This window comes from Miscanthus floridulus, chromosome 4 (assembly GCF_019320115.1).
Source record: "Miscanthus floridulus cultivar M001 chromosome 4, ASM1932011v1, whole genome shotgun sequence".
NCBI classification, from domain to species: domain Eukaryota; kingdom Viridiplantae; phylum Streptophyta; class Magnoliopsida; order Poales; family Poaceae; genus Miscanthus; species Miscanthus floridulus.
This window is the reverse complement of record NC_089583.1, coordinates 117,378,538-117,399,587: the sequence shown is the minus strand read 5'-3', so window position 1 is coordinate 117,399,587 and position 21,050 is coordinate 117,378,538. Positions and strand designations below refer to the sequence as shown.

Here is a 21,050-nt window from a genome sequence, read left to right as displayed (position 1 = left end):
GTATATTTACTTATAAAACCAGCACAAAATGCTATTTGATCTTACTTTGAGGTTTGCCAACCTTTGAGATCTAAGTAGAGAGTTGTGTCATGCTTTTATAACCAAGTCCACACATACCACCTCTCTAAGCTACTTTTACACTAGAAGTAGGCTCATTCATTCCACTATAAAGTCTTGTTTCTCCTTTTGAATATATATATATATATATATATATATATATATATATATATATATATATATATATACATACCTTCTATTTCCACAGAGGACATGGCTTTCTAAAAAGAAGAAGAAGAAGAGAGAGAAAAAGAAAAAGAAAAGAAAGCTTGAGCACAAATGCTCATGGGTTTAGCTCTCTCCAAAAAACGAAGATAGCCATGCTCTCTACAAGGAAAAGAGAAGAAGAGATAAGGAGAGAAGACAACATCCACCATCTTATCCACCCACATATCTTGGTTTGTGATTGCATGACATGACCCTCCTAGGACCCATTGTTTGGCTTAGCAAAATAAGTATAACAAATATATGATTAGCTTTGATTCCTACCTATAAGCTCCACATAAGCTTTAGGATAGTAAAGGGCAAAGTATTTTTGCATGCGAGGATTATCACTAAACACCTTTTGAGTGACAAGGAGAGCTCACATGAGGATATAGATGAATCATGTTTTCTTTGAAAAGCCAAACTTAAAAACTCCAAGGAATTTTGGGAAGGAAAGATGTAACCAATTTGATCATAGTTGTTCTACTTATCAACCACTCAAGGTTTGATCTTAGCCACCGGAAATATTACATGTATGAATATGAGGATTAGAATAATTTTTATACTTGTTCAGGTTTTAGAGAGAAGCATATGTTAATCACCTATTATTTCACACTCTTTACTCGGGACGAGCAAAGGTTTAGTGTGGGGGAGCTTGTTGACGGCTCTTAACACCCTCTTTTGCCATCAACAATTAGACATGGAATGCATAAAATCAAGCATGAAATGGCATTTTATGTTTAGATTTCACTTGGTTCCACATGTATTGGAGAATTGTGCTTGCAGGAACAAAATAGGTAAAAATGAGCAACAACATACCTTTTAGAAGCCATCCACATGGCCAGGAGAGGCAGGGCCCATAGGGGGGCATCGCTCGCTGCCAACATGGCGTCGCCTGGCCCCACCTAGCGCTCAGCCATGTCACTGATCCGTGCGAGGGTGCCCTAGAGTGTTGTGGAGCGTTGATCCAATGTCGATTCACTCAGTGGCCGAGATTCACTTCGCTTGGATTGATGGGCCCATTGTCATACAAAGAGGAGCTCCAAACCGACCTTAGAACCGCCTTACCGTGGGAATTTCGACATGTGTTGTCTTTGCCACCGCCTTGGAGAGCTAACCAGCACCCTATGATGCAAGGTCAGTGGAATCAAGGGCCGGGCGACGCCCCCTTGAGGCCGCCCGATGCCCAAGTAACCTCCACCGCCTTAGTGACTGCCTATAAGTACCCCCCCTACCTCAGTTGTACTATAAATAGAGGTCGTGAGCTCATTTGTAAAACACACAAGTGGAGAAAGAGCTCTCAAGAGAGTAGCTTAGCTTAGGTTAGCTAGTCTCTAGAGTAGAGAGAGAGAAGGCGAGAAGAGGCTAGAGGAGGAGCCGGGCTTGTCGGCGACCTCTTCTTCTTGTAGCTCCGTGGCTCTTCTATGGTAATTCTGTTCCCATTCTTGCATTAAGTTTTGTTACATTTCTGTTGTTTACGGGTTTCACCGCTTGGTTAGAGTGCTCTAGTCTTATTTCATCGGGATCCAGATTAGAGTAGTAAGCGCATAGATTAAGCGTGGTGCTTAGGCTATACCTTACCTGTGTTTGCAGCTAAGTCTCCGGATAGATAGTGGTAGGTGGCATGTGGTGACAGCCTTGTCCATCCTCTGTATTCCACCACGATAGGCTTAGTTATTAAATCGTAGGGCTCGTGGTTGGTAGGTGGGCTATGCCCCGAATTAAACAGCTGATATTTACCATTCCTTGTTCAAGCAATAGTTACAGAATAACCCATAGTATTCCACTCCTTTCCTCCCCAACATCCATAGGAATCCATTAGTTCTAGATTTAGATCACTCCTTTGTTCCCTGTGGATTCAATACCTAGGATTACTCCTTGGTGAAAAGCTACTATGACAACCGTGCGCTTGCGGTCTATTCTGTGTGTGCCACCCCTGGTGTCAACACCCATCTCAGCAAAATAATGAAGCAGTCATCTTGATCCATGTTGTCACTCTCTGCAGGAGCAAAGGCAATCAATTAAGAAATAATAGGGGAGAAATTTCATTAAATATTCACCATATGGGCATAGCAGTATCTACGTGGTCCCAAAAAACATGTATGGATATAGCAGTATCTACCTTGTCACAAAAAGCATGGGACGAAAGCAAAAAAAGGTAACATGAGCTAAGATATTATATGCAAGCTTGAACTCTGCCAAACATATTTTACAGTTTTAACTAAATTGGAATGAACTGTCATAATCATATAAACCGTGGACCCATAATATATCATTCAATTATAGTAGAAAACATCTTACATAAAACACCAGTCTAATGAAAAGAAAAGTAAAATAAGAGCTGTTTTGGAGCATCCAAGAATTTTCATTGGCCCAGTGACAAACTCATTCATAGTTTGAAGAGTTGGCAGGATAAGAGGCTGGATCTGTCATACCACAATACACCAACTGTCCAGTAAATAAGAAATGAGCCCTTGAGGTACCCGGCGACTTGCACAATCAGGAGGAAATAAGCAGCATTAGTTGGGAACATGAGGAATATGTTGTCGGCAAACAACAACAAAAGAATAGGATCAAAATCCTAAGAGGTAGGAGTAGAACAAAAAAATCAGGTAACTTAGTATGCAACTTCTCCAAGCCATCATGTGGCCACTGGTGGCCTCTTTGTATTCCAGGCAAAACGAACACACATATAATTCCATAAAGGGAAAAGAGCTGGACAAACCTACCGTTGTTTCATCACGACTAAATTTTTACTATCACTTCTCCAGTATCAAGATTTTTGCGGTCAATTATTGTTATATGAGATTGTAGGCAACTGACAAAAGTCAAAGTCATGGAGAAGCCTACATGAACAAACGAAATTTCTATCACTGTCCATGCTCCAACCCTTTTCATTCAAAATCAGTAGAAGCTAGCATCATGTATCAAGTCTACAAATTTGTGAGGCACACTTTGGAACTGTGGCAATAACAAAACTGAATCAAAGATAATCAAATAAAAAAAGGCAAAATATATCTTTCAAATGCAAATGTTATATAGCATACAACAATATTATGTCATCGTCGTTTGGAGGCACAAACACAAACCATGTTAAATAATAACCCGAAGGTTAACCTTTTTCATGTTCCTAGAGTGTAGCAGGTAGTTCTCAATTTCTTTACTATCATCCTGTTCGCACAACCTAGGAAGGTAAACCAGAAAAGGTGAAAAGTTGATGAAATAGAGAACACTCTAGGTACATATATATCTGAGTAATGTAGGATCTGTAGAAGGGAACAGTGCTGGTTTCGAATGCGAATGCCCATAATCAAAACTCAGTATAGGCATACATACCCAAAAGAGCATGTTCTGATTTTTTCCCTTTTACACAATCTTGCAGCGGCTGTTCCACAGACAGTAACATGGAAACAGAAGACAGACTTGGAAGAGAAGGGTTATATAGCCATTACATGCTGCAGTAGTGCAGTCATTAGGAGTTCTAGCACCGTTGTGTATCTCCAAGTGGTGCCCCGTGGTGTCCGTTGTATATATTGCAATATATACAAAATTAGATCAAGAAATGTTGACATGTCTCCTTTGGTTATCACAGTCCTGGACTTATGTTTTTCTGAATCGCTATACTATCTTGGCTTATCACATATTCTGAACTTCTTTTTCTATCTTCAAGTTGATATAGGCCATCATCCTTTCTTGAGAATGATTTCCTTAATCAGGCTATATACATCAATGTGTATGGAATCCAGTCTTGTTCGCCTGCAGCTGCTGTTGGCCCGACACAGGATCATCCGCGCATGATTTCTAGTATATATGTAGCTCGCTCGGCGCTGGGATGATGGCGACGGGTCGGGGGGGCAAGAATGCATATGGGCAGTGCGGAGATGAGATATGGATCAAATAGATCCGATCGGGCTCTGCAAGAAATAAATGAACGGACCTAGAGATCAGTCAACTGCTCTCGCTCGCTCGCTCGCACGAATGATTAGCTAGCTAGGGTAGCGTGTTTAGGCTACCTCCATTTCACAGTACCATACATATCAACGTCTATGGTTGTTGCATTGTACGCCGCGGCTGCAGTTTAAGATTGTCAACTCGTCTGCTGTGATTTCGTACTGATAAACATTTCTTTGGCTAGCAGGGAGATTTGGAAGCTGCCGGGTCGGTGAAGGTGAAAATCTTATATTGACCCCGTTTGCTGGTCTGAAACTTGACTGAAACTGGCTGAAAAACACTGTTCTGACTGAATTGTTGTGAGAAAAAAATACTGTTCCAACTAAAAAAAAGCCGAACAAACTATTTTTAAGACAAACGAACAAGGAGCTTACCTGGCTGGCCGTGTACACGATGGGACACGAGGCGCAGAGTCAACTGTTTAATTTGCACGGATGTATGGGCCATTAATTCCACGTGAAGAAGAGGACGAGACGTATGCTGTACTATAGTAATTGGATTGGATATCACTATTTCGATGTTCCATCAGCCCTCTACCCGAAATAGCATATTTGCCGAGTGCAAAAATATTTACCAAAGTATATTATATCGGGCACTCCGCAAATAAACTCTTTATCGAATGCTGCAAAAAATACACTCGGCAAAATAATGGCACTCGACAAACAAACTCTGTCGAGTGCTGAAAAAAAACACTCAGTAAGCTAAGAAAAAACACTCAGCAAAACAGAGACACTCGGTAAAAAACCGCGACGTGGACGTCCGTCAGTTAGTGTGCTGGCCGTTAGAAGTTTGCCGAGTGTTTTTTTTCAGCACTCGGCAAAGAAATAAGATTGTCGAGTGTTTTTTTGGCGCTCGGCAAATAAAATAAGTTTTTTTTCTCTTCTGACCTTAAAACTTTTTCTACTCTCTACATACAATATGTGGTACTCCGTGTTAAGATTTGGTATATTTCTGAATCTGTTTGCTATATTTAATTAATTTATTGCATTTCAAGAAATTTTTTGGTAGAAGTCAAATTTGAACTACAAGTGATTCAAAAAATAAAATAAAATGAGTAGGAAAATAATATTCATGTTATTGAGTCCAGTGTGAGGCCTTACTCGGGAAATGAAAAAAAAAATCAAACATCTTGTTCGGGAAACATGACCATGAACGTGTGGCTGAATGGTTTTTAAATTCTAAAAAAAGCAAACGAAGTCTGAAAATTATGAGATTTGTCAAGATCTCAGGATATCATACGTGGAGGATGTGGTAAAAAATTGAGAAGGTTTTGCACAATCTATCATGTACGATGTTTACAAACCGAAGCATCTCACAAGAAGAATCATAGCGTTGAGAATGATTCGGTAAGATTTGGACTCAAAGTGACGGTCGAATTGGGGTTTGACTTTAAAATTTTTTGTATAGGCAATAGAGAACATAGATTGAGTCATGTATAATTTTGGTAATTTTTTGGATCCGTTTGATAATTTTAATTTATTAAGTGCAATTATAAAATTTTAATTGATATAAATTGAATTTAAGATATAACTGCATAAAATAATAAGTTTTTTTCTCTTCTGAGCTTGAAACTTTTTCTACTCTTTGCATACAATATGTGGTACTCCGTGTTAAGATTTGATATATTTCTGGATCTGTTTGCTATATTTAATTAATTTATTGTATTTTAAGGAATTTTTTAGTATAAGTCAAATTTGAACCGCAAGTGATTCAAATAATAGAATAAAATGAGTAGGAAAATGATATTCATGTTATTGAGTCCAGTGTGAGGCCTTACCCGGTAAATGAAAAGGAATTTTGAACATCTTGTTTAGGAAACACGACCACGAACATATGGTCGAATGATTTTTAAATTCTAAAAAAAGCAAACGAAGTCTAAAAATCATGACATTTGTCAAGATCTCATGATATCATACTTAGAGACTGTGGTAAAAATTGAGAAGGTTTCACATAATATATCATGTACGATGTTTACAATCTGAAGCATCTCAGAAGAAGAATCGTAGCGATGAGAATGATTCGGTAAGAAGAACTGCATGAAATAATAGAATAATATTCATAGAAAAATCAAATATATATTGTTGAGTGAATTTAACAAGGTATTTTCAAAGTACATCGGAACAAATTTAGAAAGACACATTATGGAAAAGAAGGAATTTAAGAAAAATGAAAAAAAAAACTAAGTTTGTCGGGTGCCCCTCATCTCCGAGTGTCAGATCTGGCACACTCGGCAAACCCTCCCCCCCCCCACCGGCCTAACACACGCACAGTCACAAAATGAAAAAAAAAGGGTTTACCGAGTGCCCCTGATCTGGCAGTCGGCAAATCTGGGGTTTTGCCGAGTGTCATATCAGGGGTACTCAGCAAACCCCCCTTATATGCACCCCACGGCTGGCCGCACGCACACACACAGCCACTGGCACACCCAGCGCCCTGCGCCCGCGCCCGCCGTCCTCCTGTCGTCGGCGCGCGACCCCCGTTGCCCGGCGCCCTGCCCCCGGCTTTCAACCTCCCGGCCCCGCCTCGCGCCGCCTGCTCCTCCGCCCCTGGCCCCGCTGCGCCCTCCATGGGGCCCTGCTGCCGCCGGCCACACACTCCCTGCGCTGGCCCAGCCTCGCGTCACTGGCCCCGCCTCGCGTCGCTGACCCGACGCGCCCGACCACGCCACCCCCACCACCGGCCTCGCGCCGCCGGCCCCGTGCCCCCTCCGCCGGCCTCACGCCCCTCCACACGCCCACCCACGCACCGCTGTTGCCCCCAACACCCAAGTAGGTGAGTGCCCTGGACCATGCATTGAAGGTGTTTGATGAAATGTCGATGAAGCTGTTAGCTTGTCAATAGCACCTGTTTGCCATATAACCTGTGAATCTTGATTTCAGAGAACTGTGAATTGTTTGAATGTGACATACTTGGTGGTTAGAAAAGTTGTTTGCCATAGAAAAGAAGTGCCGAAATATCTTACTAGAGACATAATAATTTCTTGTGTTTTCTGCTTGTCAGTAGTTAAAAACTATGGTGCAGCAGTTGTTAAATTGATTCTTGATAGGGCTGAATATATAGCAGAATGTAGCAAAATTAGTAGGAAAGATACAAATTTGACGTGAAGTAGTAGGTTACTAGGTCCGCATCTCATGTGAACCTGTTACTTGTGAGTTCAGTATAGTTCATTCAGGATTAGCAATTCTTGCATGAGGTAGGTTAACATCACATTTTCTGTTGAGAAAAACTGAATGCAAACATGATTTATTCGAATATTTTAAAACCACATGGAAAAGGAAAGTATGTTGAAAGATTAAGTTATATATGTTGTGTCTAATTGCCTTCGATATGGGACAGTACGTTCTTTCTTCAGAGTTAACTTATAACCATGAATCATGGTTGAACTGTTTCGTAGCTGGTGTTCTCCCTCATATTGGTTTGTAGATCCTTATTGTATTAAGCACTCCATAATGCACAGGGACATATGTCCATACACCTCATATTTAGAACTCAGTCCATACTCCATACACCTTTCATGCCAACTATTGCGCAATGTAGATGGCCATACGCCTGTTGTATCGCGTCTTGAAAAAATTAATAGGCTTTTTATGGAAATAACTATAAGTTCTATTTCAGTTTGTAACCTGTTGACTGAGAAAACTTCAAAAGGCTGCACATGTAGTGAAATATTTGTTTGAATTTTGTGTGGCACCCATCCGCGCGCCCACCCACGACACCGCTGCTGCCCCCGACGCCCAAGTAGGTGAGGGCCCTGGGCCATGCATTGAAGGTGTTTGATGAAACGTCGATGAAGCTGTTAGCTTGTCAATAGCACCTGTTTACCATATAACCTGTGAATCTTGATTTCAGAGAACTGTGAATTGTTTGAATGTGACATACTTGGTGGTTAGAAAAGTTGTTTGCCATAGAAAAGAAGTGCCGATATATCTTACTAGAGACATAATAATTTCTTGGTTAAACATACTTTTAGAAAGATAGTATAAAGAGATACTAGATGGAAAATGGCATAATTTTTTACTTAAACATACTTCGATTACATGCCATGAGCATAAGAAAGTTAGGAAATTACAAGTTCTTCTCTCGCTACACGCACATTTAATTTCAACATTCAAGTGACATGGCTTGTTTTATGTTTTAATAGGTTACGCGGCCGCCGCTCCCTGGCCCGCCCTACCGCCGCCGTCCGCCGCTCCGTACCTCGCCCTCCCGTGCCCCCCACCTTCTTCCTGTCGTGGTTTTACAAGGTATAAGCTGTGTATGTGGTTGTCGGCCATCGTGCCATTGGTTTGCTGTGTATGTGGTTGTCGGCCATCGTGCCGTTGGTTTGTTGCGGGTTGTGGTTACCTCACCGTGCAGGGGAGGTGCTGCCAAAATTTATAATTAACACTATTATGTTCCTTTGTTGCAGGAGAGGCCATTGCAAAGATCGTTCCCCACCGTCCTCAACTCGTCACTCTGCCCTACAGCAAGGTGAGGAATCCTACACCCCTCTTTCCATATGATGTGAAACATAGGATGTTTGTATATCACGTAACCTAGCTAGGCGTCTCCGTTCGAAAGAGATACGGTTGGAAATATGCAGATCTTTGCATATCTATAACCGTATCTGTTTCGAATTATTCACGTTTTTTGGATAGCCCAATGATGTGTAGATGGGGTTAGTTTCCATACTCTACTCTGATCCAAGACAAAGTTTCTGTAGCATCTCCCTATTGTTCTCCGGATACACAATCTCCATGTCAGGACATTTAATTGCAGGTGATTGAACAATGGTGGGTGGTATGAAGAGGATAACATCGCTTTACTCAAAAGCGACAGCGACGCGTAAAGGGTCCAATGCAGCTGTAGGGTCCGATGCAACAGAGGGGTCCGGGAAGAGACCTCGGGGTAGACCCAGGGGTTGAGTGAAGGGTGGAGGCAAGACAAGGCCACCGTCACCTGTACCTTCGTCGTCGTCTGAGTTACCTTCCGCTCACTCATCCTCTGAGGAGGAGGAGGTACAGGTGGAGGAGGAGGCAGGGGTGGAGAAGGCATGGGTGGAGGAGGAGACAGGGGGTACCTCTTCCTCTACTTCGTCGCGTGTGTGGTTGCGAGGTCCCTTGACCCTCTCGAGGCGATCGATACCTCTTGAGAGATGCCCGCTCATTCGACCCGATGGAGACAAGTAAGTAACTTTAGATGTTATCACTAATTTTTTGTTTGATATATTCAAAATTACAATAGAAACAAATAATTTATCTTAATCACTTGGGTAGGGGTTGGAGGAAGGTCGGTGGGGGCGATCACGCATGCCATGTGAACGACATCCTTGGTCTTTTGATCAAGGAAAAGTTCTCTAGCCTGGTGCAGTTCGGTGGAACTATCGAGCTGGACTACACGTGGGCCCACTATGCTGCTATCCCCGACGCCCCTGATTGGGATGGTAGGGTATTCGTCGACAAGGCGCAGCGTGTCAAGGCCGAGCTTTCGGTAAGTCTTTCTCGCACTACATTGCTCAATACATCGCATTGATTGGACATTCTTGAAATAATGATTGGATACATCACGTCTATATGCAGGATTTCTTTAGATGCGAGGAGGGATACGAGGCCAAGGCGTATGCTGTGGCTGACAAAGCCACCAAGAAACTTGTCATGGACATGCACTACAAGGCGCGCATCCAGGCCATGATCCAATACCATGCGAAAATTCTTAGAGTGAGGCTCCCTAAAAGTGCGGCAAGAACCATGAGGCGGACCCTAGAACAATATTTGAAGGTAAATACAGAACATTAATACTTATTTTTTGAGATTAATTATGCTTAATTTCATCTTCTTATATGTCATATACTTGATGACGTAGGTGCCTCCATGGTGGTGCGCCTACGATCTGTAGTGCTGGGCCTAGATGGTGGACAGGTGGTGCGACCCCGCGTGGGAGGAGAATCGCAACGCTTGCCGGGAGCGGTGTTTGCTGATGCAGGGTGCACCACACCATCAAGGCAACCTCAACCTCTTAGAATACGCGGCTAGATGGGTACGCGAAATCACTTCTTTATTCTAACGCGCAATTCTACATAATTTCTAATCATATTGCTTTTTTTGCAGTTGGCGGCACATGGTGGCGAGCCTTGCTCCTAGTTCATGGCATATGCTTTGGCCCACAAGGGCAAGGCAACGGCCGACGTCGCCTACAACCTGGAGGACCCACCCTCGGCGTACAGCACGAGTCCGTACACAGCCGCCTTGATGGATACACATCGATGGCAAGGGCGGTCTATGGCCTAGAGTACGATCCAAGCGCCCATGACCTTGATGGAGAAGTGGTCATGAGGGTGGGAGGAGGCAAGAAGCATGTCCGGTTCTGGATTAGCGACGGCACAATCAACATGGCCAGTACTCCCACTCTCTCCTAGATTCGAGCATGGAGCATGAGTTCTAGCCCGATGATACGCCCACGGCCGGACTCTACATGGTTTCAGATGAACACACTCTAGGTTATTTCTATTTTATTCATCGTTCATTGATTTTTACATACTTTTGCATTGACATTGTAACGTTGGAATGAAATGTTATAGGCTCAGCTGGGAAAAAAAATTAGGCACTGGGAGGAGCTAGAGGCGAAGATGGAGGCAGAGCGATAGAGGGCGGAGATAGAGCGGCAGAGGATGGAGGTAGAGCAGCTATAGATGTTTGAATATATAAGGGGTGTTTATGCTGCAATCGGTCAACCTCCGCCACCGATGACAGTCCCTCCTCCTTAACTTGCTCCAAATACTATTTCCAGCACTGCGAGTCACTTCACAACCTTATAATCACCGTTTCTAGTTTATGCAGAATCAATCTTACAAAGATGCCCAGACACTATAAACTAGAAACTAGAAATAAACTAGAAACTAGAAATAAATTAGAAACTAGAAACTAGAATGATTTATAGTTTACAAACTAGAAATAAACTAGAAACTAGAATGATTTATCTCTTTTCCTTTGTGCAGAATCAATCAGTGACATCGAATAAGCCTCATGACCCAGCGTGGTTAGAGTGGACACCGTGGCCTCCTCAATGACTACTTATGATTTTATTTGCATTTGTGGATTACTTGTGACTACTCAGTGGACACCATTGCACTCAGTGAATTTTATTTGCATTTGTGGTTGTGAATGAACCTACCTGTGATTCTTAAGTTTATTTGCATTTATGTGTTGTCGATATATCTATATGAACCATCTGTGATGCTTATTATGAACTATGTGTGATGCATGTGATGTTTATTTGAGTGGGGTACGTTATACATGATCAAACCATAAAAACTAGAAATATATGATCGCTTTGCTGAGTGTTACACTCGGCTAAGAGGCCTTTTGCCGAGTGCCAGGGTAAAAACACTCGGCAAAGCGGACATGTGGCCAAAATCTGTATATTCTGGGACTAAAATGGCTTCTTTGCCGAGTGTCAGCAAAGAAGCCAACATTTGTACATTCTGGGCCAGTTTTTGCCGAGTGTTCGGGATTTCACACTCAACAAAGCAGCCATGTTTGTCAAGTGCTCGGAATTTGACATTCGGCAAAGAAGCCATGTTTACCGAATGTTAGTGCCTGGACACTAGGCAAACGAGGGCATATTTGCCGAGTGCCCTGGCCCTGACACCCGGCAAACATGCCATGACTGTCTCCGCGCCGTCACGTTACTTTTTTTTGCCGAGCATCGGTTTTAGTTCTCGGCAAAGTATTTACCGAATGTCCGATAAAAAACACTCGGCAAAGAGACGTTTGTCGTCATTATAGATGTCGTATGCTGTTTGTTGAGTGTTTTTTTAGCTTTGCCGTGTACCTATGGCACACGGTAAAGCTACTGTTCCAGTAGTGGATGGCCTGTTGTTTGATCAATGCGCTTTCCTTCTGGAAAGTAGTCTATCCTGCCGACAAGTTTATTATCAAGCAATGACCCAGTTTACCTACTTCCTTACGTATATAGAATGAGGGCGCATGCATGGGTTGTCTAATTAAGATCTCTAAAATGCGCCAAATTATATGTAGGACACAGAGAGTATTATCTAACAAATACTAGGTCGATGAAATTACCATTTTGCATGTTCTCAACACCGTTGTGAGTATTTCTCACCCACTTTATAATTCTTGAATTTATTGTTCAAGTGTTTTAATCAATCATCATTTAATAGGCCAAGGAAAGTGTCGGTGCAGAAAGTGACCAACTAGTAAATATTTGTAGTTTTGATGTATGTTGTGATCGGAGGTGGCCTAGCACACAATGACACAGGATTTATACTGGTTCAGGCAACATGCCCTACGTCCAGTCAGGGTCGGTCGGTGACTTTATTCTTGAGCCTAGGTGCTCAAAGTCTATAGTGGGGGTACAAATGAGAAGGAGGAAGAAGGTGGGATACAAGAAGTTCGGTTGGCTCCGACCGGAAGGGTCACGGTCAGAACTGGATGGTCCTGCGGTTGGGAGTGTTGATGTCGATCTAGTGAGTCTGAGCTTGAAGAAGTCGATCTCGCCTTCGGGGGAGGGAGCGCATCCCCTTTTATAGATGAAGGGGTGGCTTTTACAGGTGTGTGAGAGAGAGAGTACAGATATTCCTAAGTCTTGCTACCTACGGTGATGAAAACTGGATAATGGTTGAAGCCCCCCAATACTGTCGATGTCGCTGTAGGATGTCGGATGTGCACAGGAGGTCGAGCTATCTTCTTCAGGAAGGATGACACCAGTACCTGCAAGATACTTCTTGATGCCTAGTGGCATGTGAGGAGCCGTGCTATGTTCACCCGGTATGGTAAATCCTGGAGCCCATACCGCAATCGGTGTCCAAAGACACATGGAGGGGGCTTACCATATGGGAGTTTCTAGCGGCCCCTACAATACTTTGTGTCAGGGTGGCTGCAAAGCACTGCTTCATGCAGAGTATGGTCCCTGGTATAGTGGTGTTGACTTGTGAGCCATGCCTTACCTTTCTCCGCATGACTTCTGGTTCTTTCCGAGCGGGCATCCCCGGTCGGATGGTCCCCAGTCGGTTCTGGCGTGCCAGTCGGAGAAGAGTGGTGAGCAGGCTTCCTGCGAGCCTTGGTCGCGAGGTCGAAGTTGGAGGCGGTCCTCGAGTCAGGCTTTCTGAGTGGAGGCCGTGCGGAGGTAGCCAAGGCCTAACGCTAGCACTCCAATCAGAGAGGCCGTTCGGAGCTGGCCTGAGCCTGAGCTAGTGCTTCGGTCGGAGAGATGGGCTGAAGGCGGCCTAGGCCTAAAGCGAGTGCTACGGTCGGTTGGTTTTAGACTTTTGGGCCGATCCAGAGGAAAGGAAGGCCATTTTTCTGGGCCGAGCCCTGGTGTGGAAGCCGGTCCCCGAGGGACCCTGGGTTTATGAACCCGACAGGAGCCCCCGAGCCCTCGGGCGATTTGGGCGGAATTGTCCGGAGGATTTTTGTCTTGCCGGCGGGTGCACGCGAGCGCACCTGCAGGTGTAGCCCTTGAGCCCCAGGCGGTTTGGGCTGAACTGGTTGGGGGTGTTGTCTCAGCAGGCGTGTATGCATATTTTTTAGTTTGAGGTGGAATTTTGTTTAACCATGGCGTCGTTGCGCAGCCGAAGTGTTTTTAAGCACGGGGATTAGATTGAGACAGAGCTTAATGATCTCGGCGTCGGTGCGTGCCAGGGATCAGACTAAGACAGAACTTAATGATCCCAGCATCGGTGTGTGCTAGGGATCGGACGAGGAAGTTTTTTAGTTTTTGAAACAAGCCCTGGCGTCGGTGCGCGCCGTGAACGGAAATAACTTAGTTTTAGATGCAACAGAGTTCGATCTTTGGTGTCGGTGCACATCGTGGGATTGGGTAAGGTGGAGTCACGAGTAGACCCAGGCATCGGTGCTCGCCGTGGATCAAAAGAGTTAGTTTTAGTTAGTGAAGCCGTCTGAAGCCGTTATGCGAGTTAAGGAGCCACGGTCCTAAGCCGTAGCCGAATGTCGCGTATCCCATCGACGCAAATTAAGGAGTCGCGGACCCAAGCCATAGCCGGATGTCACCTATCCCATCGATGCAAGTTAAGGAGTCATGGTCCCAAGCCATAGCCAGATGTCGCCATCCCGTCGACGCAAATTCGGAGTCACGGTCCCATGGCGTTTAAACCCTCGAGCCCTGTTGGGCCTTCGTGGGGGCTGTGAGTCATTTTTGTGCTACCCCATCTGGTTCCTCACAACCAGAGGGGCTGAGTTTCGTCGCCTGTCCCGATCGCTCGGGCTCGAAGACTAGCTCGGTGAGCTCGCTAACGGGTGTGATCGAGTGGAATCCGAGTCCGTCGTTCGTGACGGGGTCGGCATAGCCCTCTTGTGACATTCCACTACTCCTTTACCTGTAGCTCGATAGATGCCTAGGTCGTTCCATAGACCGACCCATGTGGCCTGACAGCCTCCCCTCAATGGAGATTCTGTGGGCTTGCTGGGTTCAGGATCAAATGAGAAGATTGAGATGACCCGGTTTACCAGACTGGGCGAAGGCCGCACGGGGCTCATCTATGGTTTTCTCCCCTGGCTCTGTTTGGTTGCTCATGTCGAATGAGGCAAGCCATCGCTTCGTGGTGCAACACAGAGCGTTTTGGTGCATTTCGCTGCACATGCGATGCTTAGTTCCCGAGCCCCCAGGTGGTTTATGCCCTAACCGTCCGGAGGGTTCAGGCGTATGAGATGAATGTGCATATGGATGTATGAATGCTTTAAATTGAAAGAAAGGGGCTTTGATGTTGTTTTACCTTAAAGACTGGAGCGACGGGGTTCGAAGAGCTCTAGTCAGAAATGCCCGTCCGAGACCTACGCTTGTCAATCGTGGGTTAGCTCTCGTGTCAACAGTTTTGTATTTAATGAACACATGCTTACCTTAATGACCTAAGAGATGGGTTTCAGAGAGCTTCAGTCGAAAATGTCTGACCAGGACCCATGCTCATCATTCGAGACGGAGTTAGCATGGGGCGCCCCTTTGCTTCCTACCTATATCTTAGGTGCTTATCCTGAGTGAATCGATCAACTCAGGAGGCCGGTTGATCTCTCCTGGGTGACTCGATCGACTTAGGGTGGTCTGGTGGTCTCTTCTAGCGAAGATTCCTTGCTCTTCCTTCTTCTTTCTCACCGAGAGTGCCTGTAAGCTGCGGTGGTTCCTAAGTGAGAGGAAGAGTGAGCGAGGGGGAGGACTTATGGATCCTTTTGCAAACCCGGAGCGTGATGTCAGATTGGAGGTGAATGTCGCCCTAGTCTTGGCCGAGCCAGATGCTGAATCATCGAGAAGTGAGCAGCTCGAGCCTTCATCGGTTGCACTGTCGTCGGATGTCGCCAGGCCACCCCAGTAGTATGTAAAAATAATAGTAGTTTAGTGGAAGCGGATAGTTTTAAATTTATGGGGGAAGCCCCCGTATAAAACATTCATGATCTTAACAATTATAATGGTATTTTGTTTTCTGTGATGGAGTTATTCTGTTCGGGGAATCTTGTTCCTTTTCGTTCCTTAGTTTTCCCTTAGCACAATTTTATTTTAAATTTCTTTCTATTTCGTACCTGCCCGTTTGTTTCATAGGTCGCAACTTTGCAAGCCTGGGGAGTGGCCCCGCAAGGCTCGGCCGGTTGTAGCCATAGGAAAAGGTGGGGTGCGATCAGTCGGAATCTTCTAAGGCAAAGTTACGTAAGGTAAAACAAAAGAACGAACTACCCTTCCATTAGGGTAGGAAGGAATTTTCCATACAACAGTAAACAAAATAGAGAGGTAGTACTCAATATTTGTATATTTATGGAGCCCCCGAGTGACCCGGGTTGAAAGCGTTCGGGCGGGGGCACTCTTATAGGAGTATGTGCTTTAATCGAAGGTGTTTAGACTGGTTTCTAAGGGAAAAATGATGTAGCTATTCAATGTTCCAAGTGTTGTTGAGAACATTGCCGTTGTTGTCCTCCAATCGGTAGGTGCTTGGTCGGATTACTTCGGTTACCGTATAGGGTCCTTCCCAAGGTGGAGAAAGCTTGTGTTTTTCCTTTGTTGATTGGGTCCTTCGTAACATGAGATCACCGACTTCGAGAATCCTTCCTCTAATCTTCCTTTCATGGTACCTACAGAGGGTCTATTGATAGCGAGCGGAGCGGATGACGGTTGTCTCACGGGCCTCTTTGAGCAGGTTGACTATGTCTTGTTGAGCTGTCGTGGCTCGATCGCGGTCGAAAGCTTTTACTCTCGGTGCGCTGTGGTCGAGGTCGGAGGGCAACATAGCTTCCGCTCCGTAGGCCAAGAAGAAAGGTGTGAATCTCGTGGATCGGTTTGGGGTCATTCTTAGGCTCTAGAGGATCGCTGGGACCTCTGCAACCCATCGCCCGATGTGTTTGTTGAGTCGGTCGAAGATGCACGTTTTGAGTCCTTAGAGGACCATGCCATTGGCACGTTCGACTTGACCGTTAGTTCGTGGATGTCCGACCAAAGCCCAATCGATTCTGATGTCGTATCCATTGTTGAAGTCTTGGAACTTCTTCCTGGTGAAGTTAGTCCCGTGGTCAGTGATGATACAGTTAGGAACGCCGAATCGGTAGATGATGTCAAGGAAGAATCTGACCGCCTCTTCTGAGCGGAGATTGGTGATGTGCTTGGCCTCTATCCATTTGGTAAATTTGTCAACTACTATGAGTAGGTGAGTAAAACTGCCTAGACCTTTCTTGAGAGGTCCTACCATGTCGAGGCCCCAGACCATGAATGGCTAGGTGATTGGGATGGTTTGGAGCTCTTGTGCTGGCAATTGGGTTTGCCGAGCATAGAACTGGCATCCTTCACACCTGTGGACGACCTCCTCTACATCTCGTAGTGTGGTGGGCTAGTAAAAACCTTGGCAAGAGGTTTTTCTGACCAGGGACCTTAGGGCCGCATGATGCCCGTAGATCCTAGAATGGACCTCGAGGAGGATCTGTTTTCCCCGGCTGGCGAGGACACACTTCATGAGTACTCCTGATGGACTCCGTTTGTAAAGTTCGTTACCGAGCACGATGAAGGTCTTGGTGTGTCGAGCGATTCATCAGGCTTCGGTTCTTTCAGGTGGGAGAACCTCCTTAAGGAGGTAGGCGAGTAGCGGTGCTCGCCAATTGGTTTGATCGGGTGCCAATACAGCGATGTTCACCGGTGACGTTGTTATAGAGGTACTAGGGTCAGAGCCCCCAAGCGCCGGCTAGCTGTCGAGGTGTGTCTGGGTTGGACCTTCCAGGATGCGGGCGGATGGCTCATGGGTGTCATTGACGAAGACTCCGCTCGGGGGCGGATCTCGCCTGGTGGCCAGTTTTGCGAGGAAATCGGCGGCGTCGTTGTCCCTTCGAGGGACGTGATGCAGTTCGATTCCCTAGAATTTGTCTTTGAGCTTATGCACCTCTTGGTAGTATGCTGTCATGAGGGGGCTTTTGCAGGAGGATTCCTTCATGACCTGATCAATGACTAGTTCCGAGTCGTCGCGAATGTAGAGTCGCGTAGCGCCGAGCTCGATGACGATGCGTAGTCCATTGATAAGGGCCTTGTATTCTATGGTGTTGTTTGAAGCCAAAAAGTGGAGGCGGATGGTGTAGCGGAGCCTACTCCCATCTGGGGAGATCAGAACCACTCCATCCCCCGAGCCGAGCACCATTACAAACCCGTCGAAGTACATTGTCTAGTACTCGTGGGAGACATCCTAGGCCAGTAGCTGAACCTCCGTCCATTCAATGACAAAGTCCATGAGAGCCTAAGACTTAATCGTGGTGCGGGGGGTATAGCTGATGTCATGGCCCATGAGTTCAAGGGCCCACTTAGAGATTCGTCCCGTGGTGTCACGATTGCAGATGATGTCTCCAAGTGGGTATGAAGTGATGACTGTGACTTCATAGTCGGTGAAGTAGTGTAGGAGCTTCCTGGCAGCCATTAACACGGTGTATAGGAGTTTCTACACCTGGGGGTACCAGACCTTGGGGTCGGTAAGTACTTCTCCGATGAAGTATACGGGTCACTGCACTTTGAGCTGGTGTCCCGGTTCCTCCCTCTCTACGACCAGGGCAGCGCTCACCACATGGTTACCTGCCGCGACGTAGAGGAGGAGGGGTTCTCCCCGCTTGGGAGCGATGAGGATTGGGGCCAACATTAGGAATGTTTTGAGGCTTTTGAGAGCCTGCTGGGCTTCCTCAGTCCAGATGAAGGCATCCATCTTTTTGAGGAGCTTGTAGAGCGGCATCCCCCATTCACCGAGTCGAGAGATGAAGCGGCTTAAGGCAGCCAGGCAACCGATGAGTCTCTGCATGCCCTTGACGTTGTGTATGGGGCCCATGTTGGAGATGGCCATGATCTTTTCGGGGTTGGCCTCGATGTCGTGCTTGGATACAATGTATCCCAGCAGTTTCCTCTTTGGAACCCCAAAAACACACTTTTTGGGATTCAGCTTGATGTTGAACCTTCGGAGGTTTGTGAACGTCGTGGCCAAGTTTGCGACTAGGTCGCAAGCTTGGGCCGTTTTGACCACTATGTCATCAACATAGATGGTGATCATTGGTTTTGGTTGCTCGGCCTGATCGGGCTGGTCGAGTGGGTCGATTTGGTTGGCGAAGCATTGCTGCATGCACCTTTGGTAGGTGGCGCCAGTGTTCTTCAGGCCAAAAGGCATGGTTATATAGCAGTATGAACCACACAGGGTGATGAAGGAGGTTGCAAGCTGATCAGACTCTTTCATCGTGATCTGGTGATAGCCTGACTAGGCATCCAGAAAGGAGAGGATTTCGCAACCCGAGGTGCAGTCAATTATCTGGTCTATGTGTGGTAATGGGAAATGATCCTTTGGGCATGCTTTATTGAGTCTAGTATAATCGACGCACATTCTCCACTTCCTGATCTTTTTTCTGATTAGGACGGGATTGGTAAGCCAGTCGGAATGGAAGACCTCCCTAATGAACCCGGCTACCAGGAGTTTGGTGATTTCCTCGCCTATGGCCCTATGCCTTTCATCGTCAAAGCGACACAGGCATTGTTTGGCGGGTTTAGAGCCTGGGGTAAGGCGTAATGCGTGCTCGGTGACCTCCCAGGGTATCCCTGGCATGTCAGATGGCTGCCATGCGAAGACATCGCGGTTGTCACGCAGAAAGTCGACGAGCTCGCTTTCCTATTTGGCTGAAAGCTGGGTCCCGACCTGGACTATCTTGGTTGGGTTGGTGGGATCGACACCCACCGCCTTGGTTTCCTCGAGCGGGCAGAAGGTCATTGAGGAGGTTGGTTTGTTGCAGTCTAGGACTATAGGGGTTGACGACTCCCCGAGCTGTAGGAGCTCGGATGAGTTGACGACCGTGGTGGCAAGCTCGTAGTGCTCGCGGTCACACTCGAAGGCGTGTGAAAAGGTGCTACTCACTGTGATGATACTATTTGGTCCTAGCATCTTCAGCTTGAGGTAGGTGTAGTTGGGGATCGCCATGAATCTTGCATAGCATGGCCGCCCCAAAATGGCATGGTAGGACCTCAAAAAGTCTACCACTTCAAAGGTGAGGACCTCTGAGCGGAAGTTGGCTCGGCTGCCGAACGTGATGGGCAGATCGATCTGTCCAAGCAGGTATGCCTGCACTCCTGGGATTACCCCATGGAAGGGGGAGCCCACCGGGTGGAGCTCTGATCGGGGGATGCGCATGGCATCGAGGGTGTCGACGTATAGGATGTTGAGACTGTTGCCCCCATCCATTAGCACCTTGGTGAGGTGCTTCTTGTGGACAATGGGGTCAACGACGAGCGGGTAACGTCCTGGTCTCGCGACATAGGAGGGATGGTCCCTCTAATCAAAGATGATTGGGGATTCTGACCAGCTAAGAAAAGAGGGGACGGCTGTTTCGGCGACGCATGCCTCCTTATAGCGTACCTTGTGCTAGTGTTTGGACCAGATGGCATCAGATCCGCCAAAGATCATGATGCACTCATTGGGTTTAGGGAAACCATCCCTGTCCTTGCCTGTCGCGCCACCCCTTCTGACTGCTGGCTCCTTGCCGTCCCCCTCCTTTGGCGCGTCGGCCTGTCGGAGGAAATGTTTGAGGAGCTCGCACTTCTTGTAGAGGTGTTTGATGGGATAGGCGTGATTGGGGCATAGACCATCCATGAGTTTGTTGAAGTGGTCAGGCAGTCCCTGTTGGGGTTACTTGGGTGTGCGATCAGCTGCAGCGATCAATGCAATATCATCCGTCCGGCGCCGATCCTTCCTGTTCTTTTTGCCCCTCTGAGTGGAGGGGCCTTCGTCCGGATCTACGCGCTTGGGCTTGCCTTTGTCTCGGCCTCCGCCGAAGACTACTCCGACTACCTCCTCGCCAGAGGCATGGTTACTGGCGACGTCGAGTAGATCGCGGGTGGTGTAGGGTTTTAGGCAGCCAAGCTTGTGGATCAGAGACTCACAGTTTGTCCCAGAGAGGAAGGCGCTGATGACGTCTGTGTCGACAATATTAGGGAGGGAGTTACAACGCTAGGAAAACCTACGAATGTAATCCTACAGGGATTCACCGGGCTCCTACTGGCAGCTCTTGTGGTCCCAGGAGTTTCCCGGGTGGACATACGTCCCCTAGAAATTCTCGACAAAGACCCTCTTGAGGTATGTCCAGTCGCGGATACTGTCGTGTGGAAGGAATTTGAGCCATGCCGAACATGCTCCCCTACGCAAATGGGAAGGTATTGGATGATGAAAAAGTCATCATCCACTCCTTCGGCTCAACAGGCGAGCCAGAAGTCTTCAAGCCAAATGTCTGGGTTTGTCTCCCCGGTGTATTTGGTGATGTTGGTGGGAGGCCAGAAACGCTACGGAAACGGCTCTCTCTGGATGCACCGGCTGAAGGCCTGTGGCCCTCAGGGCTGGGGCTCTGGTC

General features: G+C 46.6%; 1 long non-coding RNA gene across 1 annotated transcript; it reads left to right on the top strand.

Moving 5' to 3' along the window:
* Positions 1 to 8,618: 8,618 nt before the first annotated feature.
* On the top strand, positions 8,619 to 9,667 carry LOC136552818 (uncharacterized). Its single transcript, XR_010782883.1, has 3 exons — positions 8,619 to 8,682; positions 8,971 to 9,376; positions 9,468 to 9,667. It is a non-coding gene; the product is annotated as an uncharacterized lncRNA (long non-coding RNA).
* The last annotated feature ends 11,383 nt before the right edge of the window (positions 9,668 to 21,050 follow it).